The sequence below is a fragment of the Dama dama genome, chromosome 17 (assembly GCF_033118175.1).
Source record: "Dama dama isolate Ldn47 chromosome 17, ASM3311817v1, whole genome shotgun sequence".
In the NCBI taxonomy this organism is placed as follows: domain Eukaryota; kingdom Metazoa; phylum Chordata; class Mammalia; order Artiodactyla; family Cervidae; genus Dama; species Dama dama.
The window spans coordinates 28,861,642-28,875,278 of NC_083697.1; the positions used below are offsets into that span (position 1 = coordinate 28,861,642).

Genomic DNA, 13,637 nt, shown 5'->3' on the forward strand with positions numbered 1-13,637 from the left:
GGAAACATGGATACAGTAGATAAACAGAAGATCCTGGCATAGAAATTAAAACTATTAAAACAGAAAAACGATCAATAAAATCCTAGACTGAAATGAAGTTTCACTAAGTGGAATTAGAATATTGAGCAATGTAGAAGAAAGAATCAATAAACCTGAATAATGGTCAATAAAAAGCTAGTCAAAGTGAAGCATAGATTAAAAAAAGCAGAAAAAAACACTTTCAGTGAATTATGAGACAACATGAAGTGGTCATATATATGTGTAATTTAGAGTCCCAGAATAAGAAAAAAGAGAGAAAAACTATTTGAATAATGGTGGAGAGTTTTGCAAACTTGATTTAAAAAAAAACAAATGAATCCACAATTCAAGAATCTTAAAAACCCCATGTTGGATAAACACAAATAAAACCATGGTCAGTCATGTTACAGTCAAACTGTTAACAACTAATGATACAAAAAATCCTAAAAATATACAGGGACAAGAGGGAACAATGGTTAAGTATGATAGCTGACTTCTCGTCAGAAACAATGATGAAAGTGCTGAAAGGAAAAAACCAAATCAGTGAAAAATTCTATATTCAGCAAAAATATCCTTTAAAAATAAAAAGTGAAATTGACATTTTTCAAATAAACAAGAGCTGAGAAAATCTGTCGTCAGCAGGTCTGCTAAAAGATGTTAAAGAAAGTGCTTCATGCTGAAGGGAAATGGTACCAGACAGAAACCTGGACCTACGTGGAAGAATAAAAAACACCAGAGGTGCATAATAGATGGGTAAGGATAAGACTTTTTCTTGTTTGTTATTCAAAAGAAACACTACATTCTGGGGTTTATAACCTTTGCAAAAGTAAACGGTATAACAACAGAGAAGGGAAGAGGACAAATGGAAGTAAACCACTATCAAATTCTTACATTATGTATGACATGTTACAGTATTAATTCATGGTAGACTCAAGAATTCATATTATAATCCCTAAAGCAACCGCTTAAAAAATAGCCAATGAAGGAGATAAAAATGGAACTTTAAAAGTAACCCTGATTTATTCAAAAGATGGTAGGAAAGGAGGAAAAAGAGAATGAAGAACAGATGGCACAAATGGATAACAATTATCGAGACAACAGACTTAAGCCCAACCATGTCAAAAATTACATTAAATAGAAATAGACTGGAGTCAACAATACAAAAACAGAGATTGACTGTTGGACACAAAAGCAAGACTCAGGTATAAGTTTGCATGAGAATTACAGCAGCACAATTTACAACAGCTAGGACATGGAAACAACTTAGATGTCCACAAGCAGATGAATGAATAAAGAAGTTGTAGTACACATATACCAAAATGGAATATTACTCAGCCATAAGAAGGAATGCATTTGAGTCAGTTCTAGCGAGGTAGATGAGCCTAGAGCCTGTTATACACAGTGAAGTAAGTTGGAAAGACAAAAACAAATTTTGTATATTAACACATATATATGGAATATAGAAAAACGGTCCTGATGAACCTAGGTGCAGGACAGAAGGAGAGATGCAGACCTAGAGAACAGACTTTGGACACAATGGGGGAAGGGGATGGTGGGATGACTTGAGAGTAGCACTAACACATATACACACAGCCATGTGTAACACAGATTGCTAATGGGAAGCTGCTGTCTAGGATCAGGGAGCTCAGCCCGGTGCTCTATGAAAGCCTAGAGGGGTGCAATGGAGTGAGGAGACACATATGTACTTGCGGCTGATTCATGTTGTTGTGTGGCAAAAGCCAACACAATACTGTAAAGCAATTATCCTCCAATTTAAAAAAATTAAAAAGAATTACACTTCAATATTAAAGACTGAGTTTAAAAGTACAAGTTACGCCAGTTACACCATGGAAATACTAAATGCAAGAAAGCAGGTTGTATTAAAATATCATATACAGTAGACTTCAAGAGAAGAATGACTACCAGGAACAAAGAGGAACATTTCATAAAATGAAGAGTCAGATCATCATTGAGAAATAATATTGTAATGTATATGTACATATTCACAGAGCTTCAAGATATATGAAGTAAAAAGTGGCAGGACTAAAAGAAGAAATGGAAATATCTACAATTATAGCTAAGATTTTTAACACTCTTCTCTCGGTAACTGATAAAAGCAAATCAAGAGAACATCAGTAATTTTCATAGAAAATTTAGGAACACCACCTTGAGCTGAATTAAACTAAGTGCATATATACAGTATAGAACATTCAACAAATGACTGCAGAATATACATTCAAGTGCACATGGAACATTCACCAAGAGAAACTATATGTTGGATCATAAAACAAGTCTTGATAAATTTCAAAGAAGTACACAAAGTATATTATTCAAACACAATGAAATTAAGTTAAAAACTAAGAATAGGAAGATATCTAGAAAATCCTCAAACATATATGATTAAGTCAAGATGTTAAATTGGAGGTGTGCCTTAGAATCAATAAGCATAGTAAATACAACCTCATTCCTCTGTATGAAAGAAGCATCTAAATTTTTGCTGTATCTTGTCCACTGCAATCATGGGGGACAGGATTTTCTGAGAGAAGTGATTAGAACAAATTCCAACGCTTTCTATAAAAAACTTATCTTTGCCTATGGTGATTTCTTAATCATAAATGACTGAAATTTATAGGATCAAAAATGTTTTGGACATTTTTGAATATTATAATTAAATGTCAGGTATATCAAATGGCTGGAGGAGGGCATGGCAGCCCACTCCAGTATTCTTGCCTGGAGAATCCCCATGGACAGAGGAGCCTGGTAGGCTACAGTCCATGGGGTCACAAAAGTGTCAGACACAACTGAGTGACTAAGCACATTTCAAATGGCAGATTCCATTCTAAGTAACATTTCTTTATGTTTGCACTATAGCAGAATAGAAATCTGGTGAAAATAAATTTGAGTAGCTAGAGAAGTTCTCTAAAAATTATCGTAAATTATCTAAAACCTTACATGTTATAACTGAAGTCACTCATGGAATATTGCTGCCTTCCATTTCCCCATTAAAACCAATTGGATATTGTAAAGTAATTAGCCTTCAACTAATAAAAATAATTGGGGGAAAAAAAAACAATTGAATATACTTACTCAAAGTTTATGGTCTTTCATACAGGTGGCATCAAAAAGGGATTTGACTTACTGGACTTTGTTCTGCACTTTTTGCTTCTACATTTCTATTTCTACAGATTTTTTCCTCCCTGAAACTAGAGTATGATGGGGTGGAGTATGCATGACGAGACAGAGCACAGAGGCTTCTTAGGACAGTGAAATATATACACTTGTATGATACCACGATGATTCCGTTCAGTTCAGTTCAGTCGCTCAGTCGTGTCTGATTCTTTGCGACCCCATGAACCGCAGCACGCCAGGCCTCCCTGTCCATCACCAACTCCCGGAGATTACCCAAACTCATGTCCATCGAGTCGGTGATGCCATCCAGCCATCTCATCCTCTGTCATCCCCTTCTCCTCCTGCCCCCAAATCCCAGCATCAGGGTCTTTCCCAGTGAGTCAACTCTTCACGTGAGGTGGCCAAAGTATTGGAGTTTCAGCTTCAGCATCAGTCCTTGCAATGAACACCCAGGACTGATCTCCTTTAGGATGGACTGGCTGGATCTCCTTGCAGTCCAAGGGACTCTCAAGAGTCTTCTCCAACACCACAGTTTAAAAGCATCAATTTTTCGGCACTCAGCTTTCTTCACAGTCCAACTCTCACATCCATATGTGACCACTGGAAATACCATAGCTTTGACTAGATGGACCTCTGTTGGCAAAGTAATGTCTCTGCTTTTTAATATGCTGTCTAGGTTGGTCGTAACTTTCCTTCCAAGGAGTAAGCGTCTTTTAATTTCCTGGCTGCAATCACCATCTGCAGTGATTTTGGAGCCCAAAAATATAAAGTCTGACACTGCTTCCTCTGTTTCCCCATCTATTTCCCATGAAGTGATGGGACCAGATGCCATGATCTTAGTTTTCTGAATGGACACTTGTAATTATACACCTGTCCAAACCCACAGAATGCACAACACCAAGAATGAACCATAATGTAAACTTTGGACTTTGGGTGGTTATGATATATTAATGTTGGTTCATCAGTTGCAACAAATACACTGCTGTGGTAGGAAACACTGATTATGGGGGAAGCTATGCATGTGTGGGACAGGCAGTATATGGTAAATCCCTGTTTTTCCCCTCAATTTTGCTGTAAACCTTAAACTGCTCTAAAAAACTAAAATCATAATAAAAATAGAATATGACTAAATTTTAATTTCATATATGGTCTTTGTCTTGAGTACTGTTATGGAGTATTTATATTTTCAAATTGAGAAGGAGGAGACTTCACGGATTATGAATTAGAGATTAATGTTGTTTTTTATTTTTTTTGCCACGCTGTGTGGCATGTGGGTTCTTAGTTCCACAACTAGGGAGACAAGGGATCAAACCAGTGCCTGCCTGCTGTGGAAGCATGGAGCCCTAACCACTGGACCGCCAGGGAATTCCTAAGACATTAAAAATATTCTTTTGATCAAATATAGAGAAACGGATCACATTCTCTTAAGTCTGATAACTTTAGTTTGGATTTTCATTTTTTACTAATTCTCCAATATCAATAAAAATATGTCCTTTATGTTTTAAGAGAAAAGGATTCATCATGTGAACCAGCAATACTTGCTTCTTTGCATATGGTGACAACTGTCCTAGAGGGAGAAAATGGTTTCCTCAAAGAAAAAAATCATAACCACCTTCCAAATACATACACATAATGATTTGCAGGCACCAAAATCAGGCCTTATACAGAGGACTGTTCACTTCCAGAGTCTTGATATGAAGGCCTTTTCACAATGACCACTCCCGTAGATAAACGCTTCAATATATGCAGATGTCAGTGTATAAAGTGAGCGGGGGGAAAAAGGTTAACCACCCTGTCTTCTATGTCTGAAAAGATCTGATGCAAATATTTCTTTCTCTCATGTCTCTTTGTCAGTGATCTTGAATACATGGCAATAAACAAAATATTTACTCAAACTCATAATTGACAAGTTAGTGTGAAAATGTGATTTATTTTATGTTTTTATTTATATATGTTGTTTAGTGAGGAAAATCTGAAATGAACTGCCTTTAGGGCTTTTAACCATAGGAGAACTCAACTTTTATGAATCTCACTGTTAGCACCTGGAAGTAATGAAATCATTCAGTCAACTCTCAATTGTATGTGGATGAATGAGTCATGGAATCAACACATATGTAATCCAACAGTTGTTAATGAAACCTTTTAAATGAGAGTGAAGGGAAGGAATCTTGACTAAGAAGGAGCAGAAAGGGGGCTTTTGGCGTGCTGGTAATGTTCTATTTAACATTAAATGTGTTCACTTTGAGATAATTCATTAAAGTCATACCTTTGTGACTTGGGCAGTCTCTTAGTTATGCGATTTCCCCAGTTTTTAAAAGCTATTATAAAAAGAAAAAATTTTAAATGAAAACATTACATGATCTAATAAGCTCCATGAAATAATGTATTTGTCTTGTCCAACATTACATTCCCAGTGTACCTGGCACATAGGAAGGACTCAAGATATATTCAAAAGAATTAATGGTTAAAAAGAAATTCTACAACACACAAGTGGAAGAGCTTATATAAAAAGCAAAGGTTCTTTTTCAGCATGATTAACTTTTCAACACTCTTAACTTCCTCTTTTTGGTTTTCCTGGGTGTTCTTTTCATATCTCCAAACACTATGCTTATATCTTTTTTCTTAGTTGATCAAGTTTAGACATTGTGGCCTTGCTATGAAAGATGAGGACTCAGCTCATACCACTACCACTTACCTATCTTCTTCCTCCAAATATAGTTATAATTAGTGAGACCTTGAACCAATTCAGAATCAAAATACTGAATTTTACATTCAATTTCTGTATCATGTTTGCCTTCAATTTCTTTGGCAATATGAACATTGAGTAAAGAATAATTAACAACAAAAAGATGCAACTCCAGAACACATGAATGTCAGGAAGAAGCTGGACTGGGACCATAAATGATAACTCAGAATACAAAAATAGAGAGCTCCTCTTATTATCCTCATATGATAATCAATAATTGTCTTTGTACCTTCTCATGTGCATCTTCCTTAAGTTGACCTATCTCAATAAGGCAAGAAAATCTGAAATCTTCCAACAGTACTATTATAAGAAAAAAATAATTTCAGAGGGAGATGCTTAGTCTAACCTTTCTCTTTTTTTCTTTTGAAGAGAGAAAATGAGGCCCAGAGAAATTAATTTGCCCCAAGTCACAGAGCTTATCAATAGCAGCCTACCAATATTTTGTCCAGTTATTTACTTATTCATTCAGCAAACTTACCGAGCACTGTGCACATAAAAAGCAAGATGAAATCCCTGCTGTCAAGATATCTTCTGTCTAGAAAGTATAGGAAGCCAAGAGTCCATGGACTGGGAGCACAAAAGTCTTTATGGGGAAGTCAGGGAGAATGGATAGAGAAGGGACCGAGAAATGGTGATGTGTACATGTGCCTGAAGGCTGCGTAGTGAGTGCAATGGCTAGGAAGGAAAGGACACTCCTCACCCAACGAGTGCATATGCAGAGGCCTCCAAAGTGAGAAAACATGGTGGACAGGAACTGAAAAGTGATCCGGGGGACTTGAGAAGCAGAGGATGGGTGAGCAGTAGGGTTTTGAGCTGAGAAGTGCAGGAATCAGCTTGTGAAGACAATGGAGATTCATTTCAGAAATACAAAGATTGTGATATGATCAGACTTGCCCTTTAGAAAGCTGACTTTTATGCTGAAATGAAGGATGGACTAGAAGCAGGAGATTATGCACCAGGAGACAATGCAAAAAAAAAAAAAAAAAAAAGAAAGCTAGAGATTCAATGAGGAAGGGATGAATTCTGGAGATGAGAGGAGGCTGAATTGATAGAATTTGGTGATGTACTGGAAGAAATGAGTGAGTGTTCATGAAGAATGGGTTCCTAGATTTCTGGCATGGGAAACCTACTGAGTGGGCCATAGTGGGCCAACAACTGTATTCCCTAATGTGCTGGGAAAAGCAATTTGGTGGGTGGGAATGATGATAATTTGATATTGGCATATGGATGGGGACATCCATGTAATGATACTTGACTGCCTCAGCAATAAAATTATCTTCTGTGGCCTGCCTTGAATGAATGGACTCCTTCAGTTTAACACATTTTTTGTAAGTATAGCACAACTGCCACTTGCTCCCCAACCCACCCCCATTACGAATCTATTTCAACTTGGACTAATGCCTATTTGACCATTATGGTAGACTTTCTAAGAGAAATTGGAAACTTTTCCTGCCCATCATAAAAAAGAACTTCAAGGTAAATGACTGATAAGGCAATGTTTTAAAACAGTCAGGAAATATTAAAATGTCCCAAGCTGTGCTTGTTACATTTAGTTAAATGTCTAAAATGGGAAACTGGGTAAACACATGGAGAAATCATAAAGGCATTATATCAAATGAATGGTATGATATAGCATGGGAGCAAGGAAGTACAATTATCTGTTGTCAAATACCATGCTTTTGATTTTAACATCTCACATGTACTGAGGTCTGCTTAACACAACTGACTTCAGAATGTGGGAGAAATGACCATTGATTTCAATTAATCAAAAGGAGGATAAGCCACAGTGAAATATCTACAAAAAAGTTCTATTCAAGGACAACCTTTCCCTCCTTCCTTTCATTCTGACCTTCCTCTTCTCATCCATAGTATACAGAATTTATCCTTTTCTCTGTAATTCTGAGTCACTTTCTAGATTTTTATTTTTCACATTTAAGTAAAAAATAAAGTTCAAGATCTAATTTCGTAGAGGATTCTCCCCAAAACTTTATCTATGCTTTCATTATCTTTTGTTTTAGCCAAAGTTTTCAACATTAAATTTAACTTTTATTCTTTAACTTCATGTTTTTTCCTACTTTAAATGTCCTCTGTATGAACAGCCAATCATCCTCCTTCCATCCTTCCATATTGTCTTTAACTTTATAAGTCACACAGGTGTTTATATTATATCAAGAGCATCACACCAGATGCTATACATTTTTAGGGATTCTTTTCTTCTGACCTCAGGACCACACCTAGCCCCCATTTAAAAGAAAAATACATTCTTTATAAGTCTTAATGATCAAACACCAATAAATGGTTAACTTAGAAAATAAACCTACATCTAAGTTAAGAACTAGGAGACAAAGTTCTTAAAACATCAATAAAACAGGAGTCAGGGATTCAGGTTAAAACACTAAAGAAAAAAAAGAGTCATTTTCTCCATTCCTAAAATTCTTGTCTTGGAAGACATATTTTCCAAGACAATTAAGCTGTTCAAACGAACTGCATGCAGGCTTGAACCTAGAACCAATGAATAGACAGATTAGGGAATCTGTCATCACTTTTAATTTTTATTCTTTCAAGCTTAATATCATTAGAATTGATTTCTGGAGATAAAAATGAAGGATACATTTGCCCTGACACTGAAATATAGTTTGATGTGTTTAGTAAAAGTACACAATAGATAGTAATAAAAATGATAATTTTGTAAAATAATTATTTTGGCAAAGTTCATTTTAGCAATTACTTTCTTAATGTTAACTCAACTCTTACTATAGATGTATGCTTAACTTTATATAGGTTTTGTATTTTTTTTAGTTCAAGTTAGCAAAAAAGAAAAATCTCATGTACAAGCACTAATGTAATGAATCTCAGGTATCAAAAGGCTTAAATCTAAGAAAATTCCAAAGTTTTATTTTCCAGTAGGAAATGTCTGAACTGTCCATATAATTTTTGACTACCCCAGTGAAGACTGTGACAACATTACAGCTCTGTGTTTTGTTTATGCCCAGAAGTTATGAAAAAGAAAATTCTGACTGACGGAGCTTTTGTAAAATTCTTTATGTCTTATTCTTTAAAAGGAGAGGAAAATAACTATCTGAGAAAATCAAAATTCCACAGTTCCAACTAAAAAGAAATTATATCCAATCTATACTGGCAAATATCTGACACTTTGCACTTATTGGTACATAGAAAGCGCTCAACAACTATTTGTTGAATGAAAGAATCCCATAAGTTTTGCTCCATTTTGTTTGCTTTAAAAAAAGGCAGCCGTTTTCTGCAAAGAACAAAAATTATACTAGTTTACCTTGCATTCTGGGAAGAAGTAAAAAACTAGTTCTTGCTTCCTAAATGCCTAAATATTCATATTCAAAGAGCATCTGAAATTCACTAGAACAATAATTTATTAAAAAGTACCCCATATGGGTCAGAATAAAAGCTGATTGTAAGATTTTTGGCCTAATGATGAGAATGTAAATGAAAAGTAAAAAGCCAATTTGTAATGGGGACTTAAACCATCTGTTTCATTATTCTAATGTCAAATAGGCAAGAAATTAATGCAGCTGAAACTTGTAGTACTGATAATTAAATCAATCAGTTACTGTAAAAAATACAAGAGAATAATAAAAAACTAATTTATTTTTAAAATTTAAAATACAATGTTAAAATTTTTAAATACAATGATGTTTTTAGGACTAATATTCTAAATGTAACAAATATTTTTATCCATAATCTACAATCTTGAAGAGTCTATATACTCTTTAACAAATCAAACTGTGTATCACTGTTGTGTAAAACTGCTTAGGTTTAATTTTAGTCAAGCAATAAGATTTCACTTTACAACTTATTTTCTAAGCTATTAGTTGATGTTCAAGAGTAGGTCTACCAACTTCACCTGAAAATATAAAAGCATATTAATTTGCATTCAGGAGCCCTCACTAGAACAACAGACACCAAAGGTATGAAACAATGTCATCATTGTGAAAAGAATGTTACTTTTTTTCATCTAACAGAGAGGCACTGGATACTAATTAATGAAATATTGCCAAGATAAGTGTCTTGGTAATATTATCTTAACTACTAACTCCACTAGATTATCTGGTTGCAAATATTAATCTTTTTTAAAAGGGAAAAACAAAAATCATGCTTAAGAAACTAAACTGACTTGCTAAACTATGTCGCAAGTCCCAACTTTCCTCTCTGAACATGAATGAATACCTCTATCTTTAAAACTCTCAGTCTCCTAAGCAGTGACAGGGTCAACTAAGTATGTTTCTGATGACTTATTTGTTCACCTCTAAGAACACTCTAGGGGAATTTAGTATTTATGGGAGATACAAGACAGCAAATGAGAAGTCATTCCCAGAACGCAGGGTAAACTGCTTCAATGTGGTTTTCTGGTCACCAAGCAGCAGCCGTCAATTAACTCTGATCAGACACAAATGTAGATACAGCAGCAGCACATTTAAAAGTGTCCCCCAGCCTGAAAATTCTGTTCTTTCCCTTCCTCCTTCTCTTCTTAAAACATAAATCATGCCACCTTTATATGATTTATAGTATAAACAGAAAACCAATCAGTCAAAGAAAACAACCTCCCTACTAAAAGGGGAATAAAAATTTTGCATAGCCATTGATTCTTAAGTATCCACTCTTGTTAATGTGTTTCCTAGTTAATATGTAGACTAGAAGAGCATTACCTGAATATTCCCTCTTACTGGTTAAATTTCTCTGCATTTCCACATACACTTTCTACAGCAGTCATTTCTATGCTCAGAACAGCACTTCTACTAATAAGTTCTGAAAAAGACATTTTGACTACTTTATAAAAAATCTATACAGAAACTCAGATATCATTTTTTAAATGTATTGTTTCAAAATATCAACTACTGTTCTTACTTCTCCCAAGTTCAAACTAATTGAAGGTTATGAAGTAACCACTTCCCCCAGAAGCCAGAACTTTCACTTCTTCTGAACAGGGGAATACCTCTCATAAATTAGGTAAAAATAAGGGCTTGCTGATTGAATGATAGTCCAAGATTCCTGTAGCTGCCAATTCCTTATCGGGGCCTTCCATCTACCACAATGAGCAATCCCTGAAAGTTAAGTTAAGGTAGTAACTTTCTTCATCATTTATCTGGAAGTCTGAAAGTAGTAGTAAAAACAAGCTCCATAGATACCAGTTTCTCAACTAGTGTCAATTTGTTCCAAGGAACATAACAAGAGAAATATGAGGACTGTGATCACTAAATCTAAAATTCTGCCTATTTCAGACCAATTGAGCTTTCATTAAGGGCAACTCAGTCATTACAGATGATCTTGTTTAAGAGGTAGAAGAAGGAAGTGCAAAGATCAAAGGAGTGCTTACAAAGGGGAACAACTATTTTTGTACCTATACTCCAGTATTTACTAACGAGTTTGAAAAACAGGGGCGTTTATTCAGCCCATGTAAATGCCAGCTGCAGGACATAAGATAAAACTGAAAGCTTAAAACAAAGGTAACAGATTTTCAAATGCCACCAACCCCTAATTGGATTATAGCATTTTCCCGAAAAAGTCTTTCAAAGTTAGAAGTGGTTTTCTGTTCACAGCAAGCAGTATTTCACTGCCAGCATTAAATCTACACATAATGAGTCTTTCTTTGTGTTCACATTTGCCCAGTAGGCCGTGGCTTAGGAAGACATTTTATCTAAATAAGCTCCAGAGGGCTTTGAGGAGTTGCAGGTATGTCAATATGGATAAGTAAATTCAGGAGATCTGTTTGCTATATATGTTCTTCTCACTTTAGCAATTTAATTACATGATCAATCTCTCTTTCCTATCTTCTGAAGTTCACAAGCTCAAAAAAATGCTTTGCTTTAAGTTATTTACATGATTTCTTTAGCGCATCAAACAGTAAAAGGATTCATCTCTAGAAAGCACAATGTTAAAATCAGGAAAACAACATGCTTCAGCTGAGGGCTTTATTTTAATCAGATCCCCTTTAAAAGTTCTAGCAAACACAAACACAATTTAAACTATTCAGGAATATTCACTTGAGGTATTTTGCGAGAAAAATAAGCACTGAATACCTCAATCCTAAACTTCAGTGTTTACCAAAGATCATTAGTTTGCAGAGGAGCCATTTCTATGCCAGAGTTACTAAATGTTTTAGTAATACCATAGTCATTTTCGCAGATTACGGGCTTTAAAACAAAATCCTTAAGTTAAATAAAGTTATTTAGTTAACTGCAATGCTGAAAAACCCTACTTAACAAAGTCCATGAAAAGATCTTAAATCTTGATAATCAACAAGGTCAACCAACCAACCAATCATCCTACAAACAACTCTCCTAATTTACTACGGTAAATTAACGAGAAATTTTACCTAGCATTGATTTTCAAACAACACTCCCGGCAATTTCATTACTGTTCAACCTATGGACTAAGAGCACACAATCTGAACATTTACTCTATTGGCCAAACTACTCTGCATTTCCAGATACACGGTCTACTGCAGTCATCTGTATGCTCAGAACAGCACGTCTACCGACGAGTTCTGACGATGAGAAAGATAATATTTTGACATCTTTATCAAAAATGTATACCAAAACTCAGCTCTTTTTAAAATGTATTATTTTAAAATGTCATAATAGCTTTGTTTATATCATTTTTGTTTGAGAAGTCACGCATAACACACGGTCCGAGTGTTTTACATAATCAGACTGTCTCAAAAGTGTCCTAAGTGGGTATTTCGCTTTCAAATGCCAGTCCCTGTAGGATCAGTACCAGGCCCGCCTTGCTTTTTGAAAGGTACACACAGGTCCTATAGTAGGTAAATATATTCTGTCCTGGCTGTGGGTGGGGTGGTGTGTGAGAGAATGCGAGGGAACTGGGGGCTTCTTTCGGAAGGAGGAGTTCAGGAATAAGGCTGTCCGATCAATCTGGGGGAGCCGGGGAGGGCTTTCCCGGCTGAAAGGACTGACATGCACTTCTGCTTTCATTTCATGAAACGCCCTTAGGTGAAATCTGGTTCGGCACTGCACCAACCACCTTCCCCTCTCTCCTCCGCGCCCAAGCGCACCTCAATCCTCAAGCCAACCCCCGGCAGGGAGCGGGGGGTGAGTATAAAAAAGAAAAGTTGCCCCGAGTTCCCCTCCGCGTCCCGTTCCCGCCGGGCGGAGGGACAGAGGAGAAGTAACTGCCCGGCCGAGCAGCCGCGGCCCTCCGGCCGAGCGGCCGTGCTCAGTCCGGATGTGCCGGGCCCCCGGCTGGCCGAGCCCATGCGCCTCTCCACCACTGTCAACCTGCCCCTCCGGTCTAGCCGAGCGGTTAGCGCAGGAATGAGGAAGTCCGAGCGGGGCTGGAGGGGTGCGGGGCGGGCGGGTGGCGGGAGCCGGGCCCGCGCGGCCCCCACTGGCCCGAGTTCGGCTTACCCTGCTGGCAGGTCCGCGGTCGGCCTCCCTGCGCCTGTGGCTCCCGCTCCGGGGCGGCGCGGGCCTGGGGGCCGGGGAAGGGAGAGGCGGCGGCCGGCCGGAGCCGGAGCGGGTCCGGGTGCTGGGTGGGCCGGCTTGGGTCCGGGCCGGCAGGCAGGCAGGCGGGCGGGCGCGCGGTCTCGCCGGGCCAGTCAGCGCCGCGCCATGTCCGCAGCGCGGGAGGAGGGAGCGCAGGGCGCGGGGTTGCGGGGCCGCGGCGTCGCCGCCTTCCCGGCCGCGGCGGCTCCGGCCTGGGCTGCGCTGGGCTCTCGGGGCCGGGCCGGCGGCTGCGCGCAGGCCGAGGGCGGCGG

The 13,637-nt window shown here is 37.7% G+C and overlaps 1 protein-coding gene across 2 annotated transcripts in view; it reads right to left on the minus strand.

The window, feature by feature from the left end:
• NFKB1 (nuclear factor kappa B subunit 1) overlaps positions 1-13,416 on the minus strand; it is a 122,069-nt gene extending 108,653 nt beyond the window's left edge. For both annotated transcript variants that reach the window (XM_061164321.1, XM_061164320.1), the window contains exon 1: positions 13,288-13,416. The gene's annotated coding sequence lies outside the window, so the exon portion shown is untranslated. The remainder of the gene's footprint in view (positions 1-13,287) is intronic.
• Positions 13,417-13,637: the final 221 nt, after the last annotated feature.